Below are 14,791 nucleotides of genomic sequence, written 5' to 3' on the forward strand. Positions count from 1 at the left end.
TGGCCCATCTTTATATTTTAGATGTAAATAGCATTTGTAAGCATTTAATTAATTAATTAATTTAGAGATGCATTATCAAAATTTTATTATCTTATCGAGTAACTCAAACTGCAGTTAGTTACAGTATATGGGTTATACATCTATTAATTCATATGTGTGTTTTAAATATAGAAACTGTTAGTGCATTTGTGTTTCTATAGTAGGAAAATACCTCTAGAGAATATATCATGAGTGATTCTTTATATTTTAAGAGCTCTTTTTATTTTTTTATTTTTAAGCTAATTACCTTGTTTGGTACTTGAAGTACTGCTTAGAAACACCTAAAGTAGAGAAAAAAATTGAAGCCCAGAGAGGTTACATGTTTTTTCTTAAGCTAGACAGTATCCAAGACCCAAGATAGACCCAAGGGCATCTCCCAGCTTTGTCAAGGGGGATGCTAACCTTCTCTCCTTTCATATGACACAAAGTATAATTTTATATGCAGTTCTAGAAACTCTGACTTTGTATTTGGCTACTTCTGTTTATTAGGATATATTTGCCCTGATTTTTAATGTTAAACTTCTATTTGTCTCAATTTAAATATTTCTTTTTCTTCCTGGCTTGCTTATTTGATGAGTTTTTCTATGTGTTAGTTGTTTCTTTTCTTACTAAGTATTTTCTCTTTTGCTATTTAGAACATTATTTCATGTTCTTGGTATGTTTACTATTAAGCTCTTTTAATTGCAAACTTAAGTTATTAAATGCAACACAATATTTTAATCTCTCTCCTGCTGTATACAAGGACACCAGAACGTTTAATTCTGATAGTTCTGTTCCTCCTTAATAACCTAAGAATCTCCAGTGTTTTAATGCTAATTTCTACTTAATACCTTAATTTAGAAATTATCTGCATAACATTTAATACAGATACTGCTTATTAAATCTATCTACAAATTAACCATTTTATTATCTCTTTGCTTCTTTGTTTCCATTTTAGTATTTACTTCTAGGATAATTTCTCATCTTGTCTGAGAAGTTAGAAGTTAGAAGTTGGTTTAGCAAAAATATGTTAGTAATAGGCTTTTGCAAAGTTTTTTTAAAATCATATTTGCTTTCTACTTTATATAGTATATAAAATAGAAATATACTATTATATAAATACATACCAAATACATATACTAGTAAATAAATATACCAGTATGCTTTATATACTAGTATATAACATAGAAATTAGTATTTACTGCCACATACTAATAAGGTTATATCTGCTATATACCCAGTCCTCAGCTGACACCTGTTTCTTTTACCCTCTTAAGATACTTATTTTTGTTGCTTCAGATAAGTATCCTGTCAACCATTGAATTGTAAACTACCTGTCCTTTCCATCTGCTCAAAACATTGAGGTGTCCCTGGTGATGTGGCATTTCACTCTAATTTACATATATTTAGATTTTTTTATTTTACTCTGCCTTCTTAGTGTATATTGAACTTCCTGTATCTTTCAGGTCACTCTTCTATCAACTTTAAAATTTTTAGTGAGTATTTTTGTATATCTAATTTCTCCAAAATATTCTGTAACCCATCATCTTGGAATTTAAAGTAGACATATGTAGGAACTTTTCATTTTAACTATAGGTTACCTACATTTTTTTCTAATGTTTAACCTTGTGAGTCACTCTTTTCAACGACTATTATCTACAGATCTAACTTTAGTCCACTAATTACCTCACGATTCTGTAATCAGTTGCTGAAAAACTTCTATAATTCAGTTTTTAAGAATAAAAACATATTTTTCTTTTAAAATTCTTTGTTGTCTGAAAACAATTTCATGATAAATACTCTTTTTGTGAAATTAACCATGCTGTCTATTTCAGACATATTATTCTATATTATGTGTCAAAAATTCTAATATATAAAATATTTTGTGGTTCAAAGACATTTGCTGTTTATATTGACTGATTCATAGTAGCTCATTTTTTTTATTTTTTAGTTATCCTTGATTATGAGGTTTTTTTTAGAATTTTAGTCTATAGAGAATCAGAGAAGCAGAATTTGAATTTTGTTCCCCCAGAATGAAATTTCATGTGGGGTAAATGGATTATCACACCTATGGGACAATTTTGCTTTCAAGGTTTTTGGCTCAATATGAAATGTGTGAGTAAGCTCTTCAAATCTGCTTCTATTTCAAGAATTAATTTCAGGATCTTTGTACGAATTGGGACATTCGCATTCAGAATTTGTATAACAGGTTTGTTACTGACAATGATAGAAAGGCCAACAATTCATTACAAAGTGAGTTTTCTTCAGGATTCAGGTAACTATCTTTAGTGCATGTGTTCCACACTGCTACTAGAATTCAAAATTTCTACATACTTTCAGAAACCTATACTTCCCTGATCATCAAGACAAAAAATAACAGTATGCTTAATTCTCTTTTATAGAAGAAGATATATTTTTACAGTACCTCACTGCATCCCATCCCCACACTTGTCGTCACAATCGTGGTATATAAACTATTAAGGCCTCTGGCAATTCTGATGAAGTGGAATAATACCAGGCCAAAGACTTCTTGCTGTTTACCTTTATTTCAGTTGTAGTTCCCAGTACCACAGAGAGATGAATGGAGAGGCTGGAAAAGAGCTGAATCTGACAGATGCAGTGCCTGGTCAGTGGAGAATCACATTGAGTGGTTGTTTTGCTTTCAATTTTTCTTTCATTTATTTTTAAAATTGATTATTAACCATGGTTTTGTGATAATAATAGGGATAGATTTTAAGAAAGTAGTCTGGGCTAATATGTCAGCTAAGATGAATTCTTAATAAATTAGAGAATGTTTTCTTACTCTATCTTACTTAGCTTTGTTTAGATGATATTTAATATGTGTTTAACAAACTCCTCGTACCAACACCTCCATGAGCATTTCTGGTGGTGTAAATGTTCTTATTTTATGTGATACCACATTTGAGCTGTCCATGGCAAGTATCATTTTATCCAATGTATTGTCTGTCTCAATTAATTTTTTCTCTTTTCTACATATAAAATCTGTTTAACCATTCGACTTGGAATATTATTCAAGAGATATTATCTACAGGATTGCATTGTTTATAAATTGATACCACCTAAGTGCTAATTAGAGAAGGCTCAGTACATGAATTATCTGTAAGTCTCTGATTTCTTTAATTTTTTAAATAGAAAGTGTGGACGTAACTCACTCATTTGATTGATTTTATCATGTCACCTGCTATAGTTTAATCTTTTTTTTTTCCTTCCTCTGATGAAAAATTTAATAAGCAGTGAAAAGGTGAAAAAAACCTTTGGAGAGAGAAAGGGTCTTATTCCTTGGATGATTGACACTTTTACTTTATATCATTAGGCATATGCCCATTTTAGAATATTATACTTGAAAATAAATAGTCAGAATAAAAAATGATCTCAGTCATTTTATGTAGATGAGTCAAAATGGCTGTACTTCTTATTTTATTGATTAATTTGATTATTGAATTATTGAATTGACTTTATGCTTTACTCTTGTTAAAGAGGAACACGGACAATTATTTTAAATAATAATGGCCCACTATTTATTAAAGTTAAGTGAATTAGTCTCGTGTTTAGAATATTAAGCTAGTAGGAGTGGCTGTTTTCTTGGTAGTCAGATTCGTCAAGAATGCAATACTACCCAAAAATACATAACTACTTACCTTCCTTTTTTTTTTCTGCAAGTAATTTTAAATTTTCTAGAATTTCTGTAGTTTTTTCCAAGTTTTGTCTCAGGGTTTCTCTCCAGAGAGTTGTCATAAGCCGTAACCCTGCTGTGACCAGAAATGCAAGGAATTTTGTTTTGGATGTTTACAATAAGCTTCTCACAGGTGTCCTCTCACAGGAAACTTGTTAATACTGGCAAAAATCCTTGTAACTCTTGTCTGACCCGAATCTAGTTTGTTCCTAAGAAGACAGCCACTCTCTAAGAGGGCCCCGACTGGGATGGCAGCTAGGTTTAGGTCTTAGTCAGGCAAGATGCGAAAGAGGCAGCCCCCCAAAATACATAAAATAACAGAAGCAGTACGTTACTTATGGACCCATGAGAGAAGAAGGGTACCAGTGAATTAAAGATAACTCATTTGTTTCCTCTTTAAAAGAGTCTGTTTTGGATTAATTCAGATATTAAAGTAAATACTACATTATTTTTCAAGTTCCTACTTCCCGTCAGAGCTTTCTCGTCCTCTCTCAAATGTTCCTGTCTCCTCTCTCTCTCTTTCATGATGTTATCTGCCTTCAGGAACAACGTAATTTCTGCTTATATTGGGATTCTCCATAGTTCTCTTCCTTTACTGCATGCTCTAAGCTGTCCGCCAATGAGTGGCTTATCTGGTCTGCTCTTGAGTATTCTGTGCTGGTGTGTTCTGTGGTGTCACTGGTTCTCTGTTTCTTTGGGTTTTATAAAGTTAATATTCACCACACTCAGGAGCTGAGGAATACACCTGAATGCAACATCCAGACTTCTACCCAGGCTGCTTCTTCATACTTGTCCATGAGCACTTCCGGGTAGGCAGAAGAATCTGGTCACTTTCTTCTCACCATACTATGGTGTACAGGATAATTTCTTTCCTGGATCTCCACTAGTGATGACTATCCTACTGTGGAAGTGTGTCTGCCATATTGGATATGACAGGATATAAAATGTGTGGGATCATTGACTGTCACACCCCCCGATAGTCAACAACCAGTAGCACACTAGCATGTTTTTGGAATCCTTCAAATTATGATGTGTTTTCTGTTAAGAGTCTTTCTGCTTCAAAACCTGAGCTGTGATGCAAGGAAATAGAAAGTGCTGGGTTCATTAAAAGGGCACAAACAGCTCTGCATGTTCTTTCTCCATCTAATTCCTCCCTAGTTTGCCAGAGAGATACCTTTCCTAACATAAGAACATTTTGTTGATGTTGTTGTTCTAACACTTCCCCTCATGTCTGAGGTGATAAGCCTGTGACTAAAGGAAAAATTAAATGAACAAACAAACAATACAGAAAACTCACAAGTTAATTTTAAAGTATTATTTCTTTTTTCCTTGCTGTACTCTTGAGAGCATTCACCATCTTTATTCATTGGTTCACTTTTAGCGTTAAACTATTTTTTCAGATGAAGGCAGAATAGTGAAGTAGCTAAGAACCTGAACTCTGGAATCAGATAGAATTAGATATCAAAACCAACCCTGTATTTTTAAACTATGTGACCTTGGAAAAGCCATTTAAATTATTTTAGACTGAATCTTCAGTGGAAAATTAAAATAATAATTCTTACCTCATAAGTTTATTCTGAGAATTAAGTAAAATTTTCTAAGGCCATTAGCTTAGAACAATTCCAGGCTTACAGTAAATATTGAGGAAATCATTGAAGGATTGCTGTCATTATTATAATAATGGATTCTAGTTATTAAAGTAATAGTAAAAGAGGAAGAATAGAAGGGGTAAAGAGAAATAACACAAATAGGAGAAAAAGGCTAAGATGACAAAGTACCTATGTCAACTGCCTTTATCAAGTCACAAATTAATTTATAAAATGAAGTTATAGAGATCTTTTTATTTTACATACAAAAATTTACATATTTTTAGATTCATATATAACATTGGCCTTTGTTTTCTTTCATTTAATTTTTAATATCTCTGATGTGTTTATAATTATTTCAATGTGATGAAGATGTAAAAATTAATCACAAAACGTTCACTTATTTTTTATCAGCAAATCAATGTTAGTATATATCTTTTATCTATGGCTTATAAAAATCATCCTCTTCACAGGTTTTAAATCTTCAGAAGTCAGTGTCAATTTTGTATCATTCTATCTGCTATTCACGTCCAATAGTACCGAATATCAAACTCATTTAATAAAGAGATCTTCTAAACAGGCTTTGTGAGGGCGACAAGGCCATTTTATTTCTCACTTGGGTGCAAGCGGGCTGAATCCGAGAAAGGACAGGCAAAAGAGGTAAGGGTGAGAATTGGTTTTATAGTTGGTAGGATGGTAATTTTTTATTCTTTTTGGGGGGCGGGTGTGTTGCAGAGTAAGATCAGTTACAGTGGTGGGGGTAGGGGGAAAGTATACATTATCACAAGTTCAGTTACAATGGCAGGTGGGGTAAGGTGGAAGAGTAGTTAAGATTATAGGGTAGGGTAAGGAGTATCCACATTATCATGAGAACAGTTAAGATGGCAGGGTGGGATGAGAGGTATTACATTATCATAAGAACAGTTAAGATGGCAGGAGGGGTGAAAGGTATTCACATTATCAGAAGAACGGTTAAGATGGCAGGATGGGGTAAGAAGCATTCACTTTATTATAACAACAGTTAAGATGGCAGGGTGGGGTGAGAGGTATTCACATTATCATAAGAACAGTTAAGATGGCAGGATGGGGTAAGAGGCATTCACCTTATTATAACAACAGTTAAGATGGCAAGGTGGGGTGAGAGGCTTGTCAGGGGAAGCTCCCCTGGGTGATTAGGGACAATGGTGAATGGAGCTGGCAGTGGAGGGAGGGGAGGATCAGCCAGCAGACAGGACTTCAGGCTTTCTGGGTTCAGGCTTGCACATGGAGACCTGTCACTATCTATCACTCCTCAGGAAATTTACGTGCCTTTTGGGTAAGCAGAGTCTGTTAACCTAAAATGTTGCACAATAATTTTTCTAATGATATGGAAAGAATTATCATGAGCCATGTCTTGCCTGATAACTTTATTTAAAGAGTAGAGACACTTGGGGTTCTGATGAGTCACTTGTTTACATTGAACCTGTATATTATTAGTCTGAATCAGACCCTCCACTGATTTTGACCAATAGTCATTTTCATTTGACAGCTGTTAAATGGTCTTTGCAAAATAATTTGGTTTGTGTAGTAGAAAATTTTCTACGTTGTAATGAGATACTTATGCTAATTTCTCCATCAGAAAGACTGAGAATTTATTAACATTATAATTGATGCATGGCAATTACATATGTATTTTATGTAAATGGTTGTATGTTCATGTGTTGGCAACAGCTTAATGGCTAAAAAGTATTAGGAATAATGTGTTATCTATAAAATATATAAACATGATTTATGTATATTATTTTAATTCTTTAAATTTTAATTTATGTCAGTGAAACTAAAGTACTTGTCTATAATATTTAGCAAAATTTCTTTTATCTTTTTTCTCTCTCTTGCTTACTCTTGTTCTCTTTTTTTAGTTTCGATTTCTTTATTTGTTGCTGAAGATTTTATCAGCGTTTTCACTGACTTTTGAAAACATGGTCTCTGTAGTAAACAATACCTATAGCAGTACTAACACAAGGCACAAAAATGGAATAAAGCAGAGGTTAAGCTTCATATTTGGCTTTTGATCTCTAATTCAATCTCCACATTGCAGTCAGAATTTGTAAGGCTGGTTGCCTGGCCGGGGGCCAGACACACCCACCTCTGCACTCAGCACCTGACTCTGCACCTGGCACCAGGCTCTGCACTCGGCACCTAGCTCTGCCACATGGCTCCCCTGGAAGGCTCAGGCTGTTGCAACCCTGGCCAGCTCTCGCACCGGAAAACCCGCCCAACAACCTGCCAACCAATAGCGGCCCACCCAGTCCCAATCCCACTCCCCTGGAGCCAATCAGAGCACCCAGCTGTTGCTCCTTCCTCATAGCCATAAAAACCCCATGCCCAAGGAAGTCAGCGTGACTTCTCTGGCCCCCTTTCAATGGACTATAGAAGCTTGCCTGGGAGCTGAATAAATTGGCATTTAATTTTCTTACACTGGCCTCAGTTTCCTCATTTAAAACTCGGCAATAACCCTTACAAGAATGATCCTAACAAAATGCCAATATATATGGTCACTCATCTGCGTAAAACCTTTTAGCAGATTCTCATTGCCTATGGAATAAAAACCAAACAGTGATCTTGTCTTACAATATTTTTTCCAATTCATTCTTCATTATTTCGTCAGTCCCTTGCTTTGCTTTACCTATACTTATCCTCATACCCCATTTGTATTACATGTTTTTCAGTTCCTGAGATTAATCAAGCCCTTCCTCCCATCCAAGCCTTTATATATATTTCCCCCATTTGCTATAAAAACTCTTTCTCTACAGTTGCAAATGGCTACCTCCAATTCGTCCATTAGATTTCAGCTAAAGCTATATTAAGTCTTCCTATTGTTTGTGTTCTCAATACATTTTGCTAGCTCCATTTTAATCATATTTTTTGTAGTGATCTGGGATATTTGTTTTTCCGATAAATTTTAAGCTACATAAGAGAACAGGTCTTGTCTATTTATTTTATTGTTATATTTGTTCTTTAATTATTGTAGTACTTTGAACACATTAGATTCTCAATAATTTGTTCTCAATTGGTGAATTACTGGATGGGTAAATGTATGGGTACAATTAAGACTGCTGGGTACAAACTCAAGCACCAGCTGAATTCATTTGCAATTGAACTGCTCAAAAAGCTTTAAGATTAGTAACTTTAAAATTATGAATCTGTTTAATATTAGTTTGCTTTTTCATTCAACAGTTACTTGCTGAGTCTCAAATATCATTTAAGGCATTGTAATATGCTTAGTCATTTAAGAAATTAATAAACATAAAGTCTCCTGGAGTTAACAGTTTAGTTGACAAACACATCATATACTAGTTGTAAACATGATAAGAATGATATGTTTTCATCCGATGCATTTTAATCATATGGATATGATGAAGTACTCTTCTCTAGATTTTAATTTTTTCATACTTTACTTGTCATAGTTTTTTCTATAAATTTTCCATGATATTTCTATTCCAGATAAATTCTGTTAAAAAGCCAGGGAAAATTCATTTACAGTTTTTAAGTATCAAATCTTGAGACTAATTTAGTGGTTAGTTAGTGGGGAGGATTTAGGAGAAAATAAGATCCTTGGAAAGTTTTTTTTTTTTTAGGAATATATTGATTTTATAACTGATCATCTTAACATTCCATCCTACTATGTTTTTTCTCACCTTTTATTTTATGTTCTGGGGTACATGTGCAGATTATGCAGATTTGTTACATAGGTAAACATGTACCATGGTGGTTTGCTGCACAAATCAACCCATCACTGATGTATAAAGCTCACCATCCACTATTATTCCTGATCCGGTATGTGCTGGTCCCTCCATGTGTCCATGTGTTCTCATCGTTCAGCTTCCACTTATAAATAAGAATGTGTGGTACTTGGTTTTCTGTTCCTGTGTTAGGTTGCTGAGGATAATGGCTTTCAGCTCCATCCATGTGCCTGCAAAGACATGATCTCATTCCTTTTCATGGCTGCATAGTAATCCATGGTGTATATGTATCACATTTTTTCTCTCCAGTCTATCATTGATGGGCATTTGGGTTGATTTGATGTCTTTCCTATTTGTGATTAGTGCTGCAATGAACTTATGTGTGCATCTATCTTTATAACAGAATAATTTATATTTCTTAGAGTATATGCCCTGCTAGGTCAAATGGTATTTCTGCTTCTAGATCTTTGAGAAATCACCACACTGTCTTCCACAATGGTTGAACTAATTTACCTTCCCACCAATAATATAAAAGCATTCCTTTTTCTCAACATCCTTGCCAGAATCTGTTGTTTCCTGACTTCTTAAAAATCGCCATTCTAACTGGCATGAAATGGTATCTGATTGTGGTTTTAACTTGCATTCCTCTAATGATCAGTTTTGTTGAGATTTTTTTCATATGTTTGTTGGTCACATAAATGTCTTCTTTTGAGAAGTGTTTCTGTGTCCTTGCCCACTTTTTAATGGGGTTATTTTTCCTTCTCTCATAAACTTTTTTAAGTTTCTTGTAAACTCGGTATATCAGACCTTGGTCAGAAGAATAGATTGCAAAAGTTTTCTTCCATTCTGTAGGCTCTCCGTTCACATTGATGACAGTTTCTTTTGCTGTGCAGAAGCTCTTTAGTTTAATTAGATGTCATTTGTCAATTTTCGATTTTGTGGTAATTGATTTGGCATTTTCATCATGAAGCCTTTGCCCGTGGCTATGGCCTGAATGGTATTGCCTAGATTGTCTTCCAGGGTTTTTATAATTTCAAATTTTATATTTAAGTTCTTTAATCCATCTTGAGATAATCTGTGTAAAAGGTGTAAGGAAGAGGGCCAGTTCCAATATTCTGCATATGGTTAGCCAGTTCTCCCAGCACCATTTATTAAATAGAAAATCTTTTCCCATTTCTTATTTTTGTCCGGTATTTCAAAGATCAGATTATTGTAGGTGTGTGGTCTTATTTCTGAGTTCTCTATTCTTTTACGTTGGTCTGTGTGGCTGTTTTTGTACTGGCATCATGCTGTTTTTGTTACTGTAGCTTGCAGTATAGTTTGGAGTCAGGTCTTGAATGTTTTAAGCATTCCCCTTGAAAATCAGCAGAATAAGGATGCCCTCTCTCACCACTCCTATTCAACATAGTATTGGAAATTCTTGCCAGGGCAATTGGGCAAGAAAAAAAAAATAATAATAATAAAGGATATTCAAATAGGAAGAGAGTAAGTCAAATTATCTTTGTTTGCAGATAGCATGATCCTGTAACTAGAAAACCCTATGCATCCTCTCAGCCCAAAAGCTTCTTAAGCTGATAAGCAAATTCAGCTGTTTCAGGATGAAAAATCAATGTGCTAAAATTGCTAGCATTCCTATACACCAATAGTAGACAAGCAGAGAGCCAAATTATTAAATAACTCCCATTCGCAATTGCTACAAAGAGAATGAAGTACCTCGGAATACAGCTAGCAAGGAAAGTAAAGGACCTCTTCAAGGAGAACCACAAACCACTGCTCAAGCAAATCAGAGAGGAAACCAACAAATGAAAAAAACATTTCATGCTCATGTATATGAAGAATCAATATCTTAAAAATGGCTATACTGCCCAAATAATGTATAGATTCAATGCTATTTTCATTAAATCACCATTGACATCCTCCACAGAATTAGAAAACATTATTTTAAAATTCATACAGAACCAAAAAAGATCCCATATAGCCAAGACAATCCTAAGCAAAAACAACAAAGCTGGAAGCATCATACTACCCTTGGAGGGTTTTCATGATGTCCTGTGGTGGCAGCTACATTTAGATTGTCTTGTTATATCATGACTTGATGTGGCTTGATTTCTCTCTTCCAAGAGGCCGTTTATAAACTTTGAGTGTGAAAATCAATCTTTTCCTCAAAAGGCTTTCAAATCTCATTGTTTTTGAAGCACCATTCCCTTTATATGCTTCAGTAAAAACAGACTGAACACTTTATGTCACCTTATGGTTTTGACTAGCTGTATTTTTCTCTGCAATTTTTACTTTATTACATCTATAGATAAAAAAAATTAACCTCTGTGAAGTTTTATTCCTTTAAATGTATATTATTTTATATTTTAATGTTATGTTATTTTGAAGACTAGAAAGCAATGATGCAAAGAGCTAGTTTTTTGAACAGCTCATGAGCAAAACAGAAAAGTCAAATATTCATTTATTTACTGTTGTTTATTCCTTGGGAATTTTCTTAGTAGCCTCAAGGAGATCATCCAAACCCAGTTCTTTTGAAGAAAATATTAAAAGCAGAGCAACCAAAAAGAAGCAGGACAGTGTAGCAATACATTTTGTAGCAACCCCAGTGATTCTCAGTGAGGAAATATAGTAGATACAGCTTTTTAAATACATAATTTCAATCAAATTAACTGCATATAATTCTTACTTTGTATTAGAATTTATGATATTTTTCATGAGTCATTTCTTCTGTCTTTCTAAAATTATTAGTTTAAAATAGCTTTGGATATTATTACAGATATTTGAACCTAGTGACCCTCACTGAGCATTGCATTTAAAAGATTAGCATTAAAGGTAGACAGATCAAGTAGACAGTACATCTTCCAGAAACAGTGGAAAAATAAGGTCTAATCACAGCAGGCTAAGTTTCAGGTGCTTGGAGTTCTTTTTTTCATGTTTCTCATCACTGCATTATATTAAGCTGCAGAGCATTCCTTTTGGAAGGATCTGTGGGTTACTCATTATTGAACTGTTGGTTTCTTTTAGTGAAAATTTTAGAAAGTAGGCAAGAACATATATCTTGAATTAATTAACTCAGAGAAAGCATCCTGTAGAGAACAAAAGCAGCATGATTTAAGTATATCATATTCCCTCCCACATAATCACTGGAGGGAACATTTAGGTAACCCTGAAAATTGTAGGTCTCAATTTCTCTCTGTCTTTTTCTGTCTGTCTTTTGATAGATCAGATACATACACAGCCACACATATACTCACTCATAGTGTATGTTGAACTTTAGTTCTGTAGTGTTTTAATGAGATTTCAAGTCTACAATGGAATCTGTTTTTGGTTTGTTAAAATAAAAACTTTGTGTTTAGGCAAATGAGGAAAATAAGATCTAACTGTAATTATTCCACAAATGTCTCAAAACTAAATTAAATCAATGCACATAAACACGGCAAATCTATTTTGAGAATGCTTAAATTGTATAGCACAAGGTAGAAACATATTATTCTTCTTAAGAATAGTGTATACTACAAAATATTTCACACAGGTTTTGCTGAGATTCTAGATTTTAATGACATTTTGATGAGAAAAGACATTATTGTGATAAAAAAATTATGTAGCCTTGCTACCATTGCTTGTCAAAAATTATCTCAAAATACCCCATGTGTTACATTTCATTTTGTAAAGAGATGAATCATTCAGATGAGTTTGTTAAAAGCACAACCTAAATTACTTTCTTGATTTGATGTTTTGGTGGCTATTATCCAATCTTCTTCATTTTGATATGAAAAAAAAGCTCAACATCTCAAAGACTTTTTGTGCTAACTTTTGAAATTGAGCTCAGATAAAAATATCTGTATTGGTCTCAGATATATTGAATTAGAAGAAATCAAGTCCACCTAAAACAATTTTGCTTAATGCCAGTTAATTAATGATCAATTTGCCTCTTGATCTGTTCATTGGAAAGTTATATTAATCATAAAGTCCTTGCCTATGCCTATGTCCTGAATGGTTTTGCCTAGATTTTTCTTCTAGGGTTTTTATGATGTTAGGTCTTATGTTTAAGTCTTTAATCCATCTGGAGTTAAATTTAGGGCAAGGTGTCAGGAAGGGATCCAATTTCTGCTTTCTGCACATGGCTAGCCAGTTTTCCCAACACCATTTATTAAACAGGGAATCCTTTCCCCATTGCTTGTTTTTGTCAGGTTTGCCAAAGATCAGATGATTGTAGATGTGTGGTGTTGCCTTCAAGGCCTCTATTCTGTTCCATTGGTCTCTATCTCTATTTTGGTACCAGAATCATGCTGTTTTGATTACTGCAGCCTTGTAGTATAGTTTGAAGTCAGGTAGCGTGATATCTCCAGCTTTGTTCTTTTTGCTTAGAATTGACTTGGCTATGCAGGCTCTCTTTTGGTTCCATATGAAATTTAAGGTGTTTTTTTCCGGTTCTGTGAAGAGGGTCATCAGTAGCTTGATGGGGACAGTGTTGAATCTATACATTACTTTGGGCAGTATGGCCATTTTCACAATATTGATTCTTCCTAACCATGAGCATGGAATGTTTCTCCATCTGTTTGTGTCCTCTCTTATTTTCTTGAACAGGGTTTTGTAGTTCTTGAAGAGGTCCTTTACATCCTTTGTCAATTGTATTCCTAGGTATTTTGGTCTCTTTGTAGCAATTGTAAATGGCAGTTCATTCTTGATTTGGCTCTCTGTCTGTTATCAGTGTATAGGAATGCTTGTGATTTCTACACATTGATTTTGTATCCTGAGACTTTGCTGAAGCTGCTTATCAGTTTCAGGAGATTTTGGGCTGAGACAATGGAGTCTTCTAAATATATATTGGCAACAAAGCCAAAATAGACAAATGGGATCTAATTAAACTCCAGAGCTTCTGTACAGTAAAAGAAACAATCACTAGAGTGAACTGGCAACCAACAGAATGGAAAAAAATATTGGGGATCTATTGGGGGGTACTAGGGGAGGGACAGTGGAGGGTAGAGAGTTGGGGAGGGATAACACGGGGCGAAATGCCAGATATAGGTGATGCGGGGGATGAAGGCAGCAAACCACATTGCCATGTATGTACCAATGCAACAATCCTGCATGTTCTGCACATTTACCCCAGAACTTAAAGTGCAATAAAGTATTTAAAAAAAGAACATTCTATTAATCATATTTACATCTCATTCATGGAAGAAAGGTTTATTCCTTCTGTAACTATTAACATATGTTTCAATTTTTGAAATTTTCATCTATTTTAGGCCATTTTGTCTAAGTTCATTTATAAACTGGCCACTAACTCTTTAGCTTTATTTTCTACAATTTCAAACTCATATAGAAAAAAAGTATTTACATTCTTTAAACATAGATTATCCCAGATGAAGAAAATATTTTTCCTTGCCTTTTAAGCTTCCTCTGAATCTTGAAGTTGCTCTTCTTGACTTTTTAGAATCTGGGACTCTTCTAGCTCTGAGTCCCAGCATAGCACAAAATCTAGAAGAATAACAAATGAATTCATCAACAGGAAAGGTGTACTAATATATATTTATTCTCTTAATTATAAATGAATGTTTGTTTCTTTTTTATATATGTCCAATTTTTGATAGACTCAGTTTCCTATTAGATCACAGTAGCGTGAAATTTGATGTTTCTTAATATTAAGAGAGATGTGTCATTAGGTTAATTATCTGGAAAAAAATACATTACTATTTAAAATAGGCTTGTCTAATCTTTTGGCTTCCCTGGGCCAGACTGGAAAAAAATTATCTTGAGCTAATATATACTAC

At 34.0% G+C, this 14,791-nt stretch overlaps 1 non-coding gene across 1 annotated transcript; it reads right to left on the reverse strand.

Annotated features, from left to right (window-relative positions):
- Positions 1–332: 332 nt before the first annotated feature.
- LOC118152619 (U6atac minor spliceosomal RNA) lies at positions 333–463 on the reverse strand. Its single transcript, XR_004741356.1, has one exon. It is a non-coding gene; the product is annotated as a U6atac minor spliceosomal RNA (small nuclear RNA).
- Between the last annotated feature and the right edge of the window lie 14,328 nt (positions 464–14,791).

Source organism: Callithrix jacchus, chromosome 3 (assembly GCF_049354715.1).
Source record: "Callithrix jacchus isolate 240 chromosome 3, calJac240_pri, whole genome shotgun sequence".
Lineage (NCBI taxonomy): Eukaryota > Metazoa > Chordata > Mammalia > Primates > Cebidae > Callithrix > Callithrix jacchus.